The sequence below is a fragment of the Homalodisca vitripennis genome, unplaced genomic scaffold, assembly GCF_021130785.1.
Source record: "Homalodisca vitripennis isolate AUS2020 unplaced genomic scaffold, UT_GWSS_2.1 ScUCBcl_9448;HRSCAF=17944, whole genome shotgun sequence".
Lineage (NCBI taxonomy): Eukaryota > Metazoa > Arthropoda > Insecta > Hemiptera > Cicadellidae > Homalodisca > Homalodisca vitripennis.
In genome coordinates this window covers 9606-18086 of record NW_025785555.1, presented here as the reverse complement: position 1 = coordinate 18086, position 8481 = coordinate 9606, and the positions used below count along the sequence as shown (strand labels likewise).

Here is an 8481-nt window from a genome sequence, read left to right as displayed (position 1 = left end):
CAAAAAACAGTCTCACTAAGTTTTTAACATTTAATTTGAGAGTATCAAATACAAAACGCAAACCGCCTCATGAAAAACAAACTTGATTAGCTTTAAAAATAAAATTAGCATTTAAAGCTAAGTTTCGTGAACTGAACTATAGAGCGCCAGACAGGACAGTCACAGAACTGCAGGGTTATGTTTATTGATTGCGCTGCTTATCGGAACGGCCGCTATCCTGATTGTCGGCTTCAGCTGATCGAGTATTTCTGTCCTGCCGACCGGACGCTCTTATCTATTCTTGAGGCAACTTATCTGTCCAGCTGTTTTCTATTTAAATACACTAATAATTTTTCTATCACTCTGAGGGAATCATTCTTATTTTCCTTAATCACTCACTATCTAATATTATTTCTGTGTCAATGTTTTGTTTGAAGATTACTTGTTTGATTTTTGTCATAGGTTTACTAAATTAGTTGGTTAAGCAGGGTTAATTTAGTAAAATAAGGATTCCTGTCTTATGTTAGGGTGTATTTCACATTTTTGTATTTAATTAAGTGTTTGGAAAATTATGAGCTAACTAAAAAACTAGAACAATGTGTGAAAATAGAGAGAAAGGTATTTGTTCAAAAGTTACAGCTTGTGTTTTTGATTTAATCAAGGAACTTCCAGGTGAATGACTAATGATCTTTAGTCGCTAGGTATTCCAAATTTGAAAGTACTTTGTAACTCAGACTTTGAAAGCCCTTTCAGAACGACAGATGGATAATCTTAATCTTGAATTAGATTGGGACCGCCCCCAAAGGGACCACTGTAGATACTAGTTTCCTCCGCGGCCCTTCAAAGCAGTTTGATACACATGGTACTATAACAATGTAAAGCCACCTATGATTGTTATGTGTAGCTTACGTAAGAACGTAAAACTGGTTCGATGGTAAGATTCTCTCCACCAAACCTCAACTTGTAAAACCTAAGCATTCCCCGCAAATAGATATAAGTAAGTTTTGGTGGCACAGTTAGAAGGCAGTTTAAACCTCCTTCAGATCGCTGTATTGATAATTTTAATCCACAATACCTCCATGGGCCCCTATTGAAAAGTTTAGTTATTTAAAACAGCCTTACTGGAAGCGCCCTGCTCTGTGCATTGTTTTTGAAGCCATCACCTCATTTGTGGATCCAGCTAACTACACTCTAGCCTATGACACTCTAGTGGAACGACTAACACTAATTCCACGCCTCCTAGCTTAGTTTTTTTATCTTAATAAAAATACTTTGAATCAACAACCTGTAAAGACCCCCTAGTCTAAGTAGCCTAAGACAGATCGTTGTTAGATGTGTTTTCAACATAAATGTTCAAGCATATGAAAAGTCTAAATATCAAGTGACTTGTCTGGTTTTATGCTTCTTGCAACTAGCTTTAGCGCCTCTTAAGACAATATAATTAACTAGAAAAGCGTTTTTGATTACTAGAAGTGACAATTTTTTCCCCCCCCCCCAAACAATTCTCCTATATTGGAAGATCTTATGGAGTTTTCTTCCGGCGCCTCAGTGTACCGTCTATGAACTCACCAAAGAAACACTCCACAAAGCCTCTAGTGTAGTTACGGTCAAGACCACACCCGCACCCCTTCCCCGCAAGATGCCGGTTGTTTCTCAGCTCAACACGGTGTGCTTCACATTCAGGAGAAGACTAACTCGTCGCCTTGTCCGGCCCCTGGCCTCTCAGTGTCCTATGTGTAAAAATAACCATCAACTTTACCGCTGTGACCAGTTTATTGCTTTGCCCTTACATGAACGTTATAATTCTGTGCGCTCATTTAAACGATGTTTTTCATGTCTTGGGTCACACCATGTGTCTGCGTGTACTTCAAATGCGAGTTGTAGATTTTGTAAAAGTAAGAAACATCACTCTCTACTCCATGACAAGCGGGTCTCCACTCCGCCGCCCGTCCACTCAGACGCACCTCACTCTCACATCTCTACACCTGCGTCACCCCCCTCAGTCGTCGGCGCTTCCGCCGCCGCGCCTACACCTCAGACAACCGCACCCGTTCAAAACACTGTCCTGTCAGTCTCAGCGAACTAACACAGAAAAGAAATGTTGCTTTGTTAGGCACCGCTCAAGTACTCATTCAAGACGATTTAGGTCATTGGCAAACGTGCAGAGCTGTCATTGACGGAGGTAGTCAAATCAACTTTGTCACTCAATCATTAGCTCAGACTTTACGACTACCTATCAAAAGGTGTTAATGTTAACATTTCAGGCATTGGTCATCAATGTGGCATAAACACAAAAGGCCTCGTTACTTGCAACATAGCCTCTCGCTACAACAGCGACGTCCAACTACAGTTGGATGCAGTTATCATTTCTAAGATAGCATCTAATCTTCCTACATCCCCGCTTTCAGAATCTCTAAGGCAGAGATTCAATTCTTTGAATCTAGCAGACCCTGAATTTATTCATCCTGCTAAAGTTGACATTCTCTTTGGAGCTCAAGCTTTCACAGACATGCTTACCAATGAACTTTCCATCATCAAAGGGCAGCCTACCGCGCTGCACACAATATTTGGTTGGGTTCTCATGGGTGATGTCCCCATGGAATCACCTTCTCACCAACGAAACTCTCTCTTTGTTTCATCATCTCCAAGCACTGATCGACTCCTTGAACAATTCTGGGAAATGGAAGAAATCAATTTTCCAAAACCCCTCAGTCCCGCTGATCAGTTCTGTGAAGATTATTATCAATCAACCATCTATAGAGACGAAACCGGACGATATGTAGCCTCATTACCCTTCAAAAATGCGTCCCCCTCTGACCTAGGCTCCACACGAGAAATAGCTCTTCGCAAGTATCTCCAACAGGAAAGACGGCTTGAAAGAAAGCCGGGAAATCTCGCTCATTATTCAGACAATTTACAAAACTATGTTGACCTAGGTCACATGTGTCTCGCCCCTCAGCCCTCTCCATATGTCCTCACACATCACGGAGTTGTAAAAGAATCATCTTCATCTTCACCTCTCCGAGTTGTCTTTAACGCCTCTGAAGTAAGTGACACGAATCAGTCTCTTAATAAATTGCTGTTGACGGGACCCAAGCTCCAAGCCGACATCGGAACTGTTATCTCTATGTTTCGATTGCACCCCATCGCTCTGACATGCGATATAAAACAAATGTATCGAGCCATAAAAGTTGCTCCTTCTGACCGCAAATACCAACATTTGTTTTGGCGTTCTGACCCTTCTGGCCCTGTCCAAGAATGGGAACTTCAACGATTAACTTTTGGTCTCTCATCAAGCCCTTTCATCGCCCTTCGAACTTTGAAGCAACTAGTTCTCGACGTAAGGTCCTAACTACCCCAATGCTGCAGAAGTGCTAAACTCGTCCCTGCTACATCGATGACATCGTCTGTGGTGCCTCTTCGGAACACGCAGCCCTTCAATTGTTTGATGAACTCAATCAACTCTGCGTATCTGGTGGTTTCGAACTTCACAAATGGGCTAGTTCAAGTGTTTCCGTTCTCAACACCATCCCTTCTGACCACAGAGAAAGACCACATCCCCTTGGATCCATTCACTCCATAAAAGTACTAGGAACTTGAATGGGACCCTTCCACGGATTTGTTTTCACTACGCTATTGCCCCTGTAAATAAAACTCCGACCAAACGAAATGTCTTATCTCAAGTTGCCCGAGTGTATGATGTCAACGGTTTCATCAGTCCAGTTATCTTCACACTAAAACACTTGCTTCAGCAAATATGGGTTTGGAAAATTAGACTGGGACGATCCACTCCCCAAAACATCTACACATTGTTTGGGATAAATTTGTCAAAGAACTTCCACTTATGTCACAAAATAAATATCCCTCGCTATATCCTCAGTACGTACATATCCGTCCAACTCATAGGTTTTTTCAGACTCTTCTCAGAAAGGCATGTGCTCGGTATTGTATCTAAGAGTCGAATGTGAAAACAAAACTACCGGATGTAGCCTATTGCATTCTAAAACCAAAGTTGCTCCACTCAAACCACTAACGATACCCCGCTTGGAATTATGCGCAAGCGTTGCTCCTCTCCCAACTGGTCAAAGCTAACCAGAAGCTTATCACCAAACTACAGATATCAGATATCTTTTTATTCACAGACTCAATGAATGTTCTTGGTTGGATAAGAACACCTCCGCACCTTCTAGAAACTTTCGTCTCAAACCGAGTTTGTAAAGTAACGGAAAACACGTCTATTGATGTTTGGCGTCACATTTCAGGAGACAACAATCCCGCAGATTGTGTGCACTAGAGGTCTGATGCCCTCTGGCTTACTTGATCACCCGCTTTGGTGGCATGGCCCCTCTTTCTACTAAATGAAATTTCCTCTTGGCCTGTATCACCTGGAAAAAGCTCCTCTGAAGTAATTGAGATCAAGAAAACACCATTTAGCAATACACTAACAACTAAACGTTATACCACCAAATCGATCTGTACCAGTGGATAAAATCGATTTTCTTCACTCACTAAACTACAAAATGCAATGAGTTATGTACTAAGATTCATTCATAACATCCGATCCAGACAGTCTGCTAAACGTTTTGGTCCTTTATCTGTAAATGAACGAACCGAAGCCCTTGCTCAATGTGTAAAACTCGTTTCAAAAGCAACACTATTCTCCAGAAATAAAAGCAGTCAATCAAGGAAAGCCATGCTCTCCTTCGATAAGAAAACTCACACCATTTTTATCATCTGATACCCTCATGGTGGGGGGTAGACTGAAGTTTTCTCCCTTGCCTGAGTCTTCGAAGCACCCTGTTTTGATTCCTTCTCAAAGTCACTTCGCAACTCTATTGTGTGATCACTATCACCTGTACTCTCTTCATGGTGGTCCCAAAATAGTTCAATCTCTTATTCAACGCCGCTACTGGATTCCGGGTGCGAGAAATCTCATCCGAAAACGCATTTTTCGATGTCTCACTTGCTTTAGAATGAAAGCAAAACCCACACAACCCCTAATGGCAGACTTGCCCCCCTCTCGCTTCAAGCAAACGCGATGCTTCACCAACGTTGGATTGGATTTTGCTGGTCCCTTTCTTGTTAAAGAAAGTACTAGAAGAAACGCAAAATTGTCTAAATGCTACATTGCTCTTTTTGTATGCATGACAGTTCAAGGCTGTTCATCTAGAACTAGTCCACTCTCTCAATACTGAATCTTGTCTAGCCGCAATCGACCGTTTTATTGCTAGAAGAGGTTTATGCCGCAACATATATTCTGATCAAGGCCCGCAACTTCATTGGTGCTGCTCGTCAGCTTCAAGAAGTTTATTCTCTACTCAAGAACTCCACGCCACTGATCTCAGACCACTTAGCCAAGAACGAAATCCATTGGAACTTCAATCCACCCTGTGCTCCGAACTTTGGTGGTCTCTGGGAAGCTGCAGTGAAGTCTACCAAGCATCATCTGAAGAGAATAATACAAAACCACCACTTCACTTCAGAAGAATTCTCGACATTCTTATGCCGCATTGAAGCTGTTCTGAACTCCAGGCCGCTCTGCGCACTTCCATCATCACCTGACGACGACTTCAACTACTTGACTCCAGGCCATTTCCTCACTGGAGATTCTTCTGCTGTCACGTCCAGAAGAGGACATCACTTCCGAGCCACTCAATCTTCTATCTCGTTGGCAACAAGTGTCTCGCGCCACTCAACACTTCTGGAAGAGCTGGAACTACCTCCACTCGCAAATCCAATGCCCAAAATGGACTGAACAAACTACAAATGTAAAGGAAAATGACCTAGTATTAATGTACTCTAGCAATAGTGATCCTCTAACTTGGCCCCTAGGTAGGATTATCAAAGTGTTTACCTAGCTCTGACAACATTGTTCGTGTGGTCCAAGTGAAAACCCCGACAGGTATTGTAACCCGTCCTGTAAATAAGTTGGTTGTTTTACCTAATGTTTAGTCATAATCTCCTTAGTGTACATATAACTCCATTTTCTATTCATATTTAGCTCTTAATTAATGATAAATTGACTCAGGTATGTTTCATGACGAATGGTAAATTTTCTTCAATCATAACGTTTTCTTTTTTCTTTTACTTGGGTCAAAAAATGTCCTTTTTTGGGGGGGGGGAATGTTCAGTACTTATTTCTTAGTTAACGGCTGGTGTTGTTACTGGCCCGAGATGACGTCACCGACTCGCAGCCCCTTCTCCAACCCCTTCAAGATAAGAAGACGCGGCTCTTTATTCTCTCCGCAGGCGGCGTACTGGACACACGCTGCTGCCCGCATTCCACCCCAATACATGAACAGTTTCACGTTTATACAGCTCTATTTTGTTTTTATGTATTTCAAAGTCAATATAGTTACTTTATTTACCCTCTCGGAGTGAATCATTCCCCTTGTTGTCCACCGCTCTCCATCTACAAGACCTACCCAAGACTTCTGGTGATCCTGGACTCCCCGCTGCCCTGGCCGAGGACCTCGACGACCCCGTACTACGAGACTCCCCCAAGGTACATCACCAGTCGTTTTTATTTCGGCTATACCGCGGTTACGGCTCTTCCTCAAAGAACGTACACAACTGATTAGTACTACTAAACATAATAACATGTATAATTTTCTAAATTGTTTTATTCTGAACAGTTGATTTTAAAGTCAATGAGCTGATTAATGTGAACAGCTGTTTATTTAAGCTATTAAAAGTTGTTTATGTTTTCTGGAATTGTTTGCATTTTACTCATAAGTTAACTTAATTTATTTCTTCTGTAATATAAAAAATTAGTTTTGTGTCAATTCTAATTACTTTAGTATAAAGTATTGTTTGTTTTAATTAGTAAGTGTTTATGATTTAGTTTCTTTCATTAGCAACAGGAATAGCAAATAATAATATTAACAATTTTATTAACTCAGAATTGGCAGACGTACATCTAATGTATGGCCTTACTAATATAGTGGTACTGCAGCGAGAAGACTGTATCAGGAACGTCGTTTCCTAAATCGTGTATTAAAGACCATTGTAATAAAACTTTTTCAACAATTAATCAACGACTTGCAGAGACAGTATTAGATGTCCAGTAGAAACATGTTATACAACATTTCATACTTATAGAATATGCAGTCAAATTAAAAAAAAATAATAAATAAAATAATAATAAAATAAAAATTAAGTATTAGATGTACAGTAGAAGTAAAACACTAAAAAAAATCTGGTAGTTTTCTCACTTTGACATAACAACTTTTAAGAATTGCCTCAAAGTGGCTTTACTCCGTTAAAAATGCAGGCATCAACGTTTTATTGCTACAATTGAACTGCAAACAAAATTCTCTATAGTACTTTTGTTGGGTGGGTCTGATATGACATCCAATGTAGATTCTTCAAATTCAGGAGTTCTTACTGAAATCTGTCGGCCTGAGTTACCTGGTTTTATGGTGTGAAAAGCTTCCTTTCTTTGCAAGTCGTCCGATGGATTGTTGAAAAAAGTTTTATTACAAGGTAACACACGATTTTGGAAACGTTCCTGATACAGTCTTTCATACTTTTCTATCTGCAAGGAGGCCAATTACAAAGCCTTTAAACAAGTTATAAAAGTTAGGTATAAGCACTTTCCACAATTATACTTAAAACAATCTTTGTGTTTAACCTTGGTAGTTAACCTTTTATCAATCTACTCTAATTATATATAGTTTAATGAGTTAGTTTTCAAAGGCTGCCCGTTCTTACGGGCTCTTGCGCGCCGGCCACAGGAGGCGTCAAGGAGCCTCACCGTTACAGGCTGTCACCCTGCGTGAGATCAGGCGTTACCAGAAGAGCACCGAACTGCAGATCCGCAAGTTTCTGTTCCAGCGCCTCGTCCGCGAGGACTTTAAGACCCGACTTGCGTTTTCCAAAGCTCCGCCGTCATGGCACTTCAGGAGGCCAGCGAGGTTTACCCTGGTCGGACTCTTCGAAGACACCAACTTGTGCGCCATCCACGCCAAGCGAGTCACCATCGTGTCCAGGGACATCCAGGTGGCGCGCCGCGTCCGCGGGAAAGAGCCCTAAGTCACACGCATTGCACTGCCGGTAGCTACGAAAAAACGACCTTTATAAAGGCCAAACACATTTCATTTCTCGTATATGTCATGGAAAAAGTATTCTGTATGTCTATCGGACGATGTCAATAGAACCGATTTCCTCTCAATAGCCTGCGATAGTGAACCCTTCCTTAATTTATTAATTTAAATATGTAGGAGTAGGATAAGGGAACCTTTAAGTTCTTACGCCCATCAAATTAGGTTCATTTGCGAATTGCCGCCGGTAAAACCACTTTTAATCACCTCACATACACCAATATATAAAATGTACTTTAGTCAAAATATAACCTTTAAAAATGTTTATAAATTTAAAGTTCTAAACACATTTCAGCAATCAACAGCAATACTGTTACTAATAAATAGTAATAATCTTTAATTACAAAACACCAGCACGTTATTTTACATTGTACATATTGAAACACTAAATTTAATGTAA

At 40.9% G+C, this 8481-nt stretch overlaps 1 pseudogene; it reads left to right on the top strand.

Moving 5' to 3' along the window:
* Window positions 1-7668: 7668 nt before the first annotated feature.
* Window positions 7669-8013, top strand: LOC124374644 (annotated as a pseudogene).
* The last annotated feature ends 468 nt before the right edge of the window (window positions 8014-8481 follow it).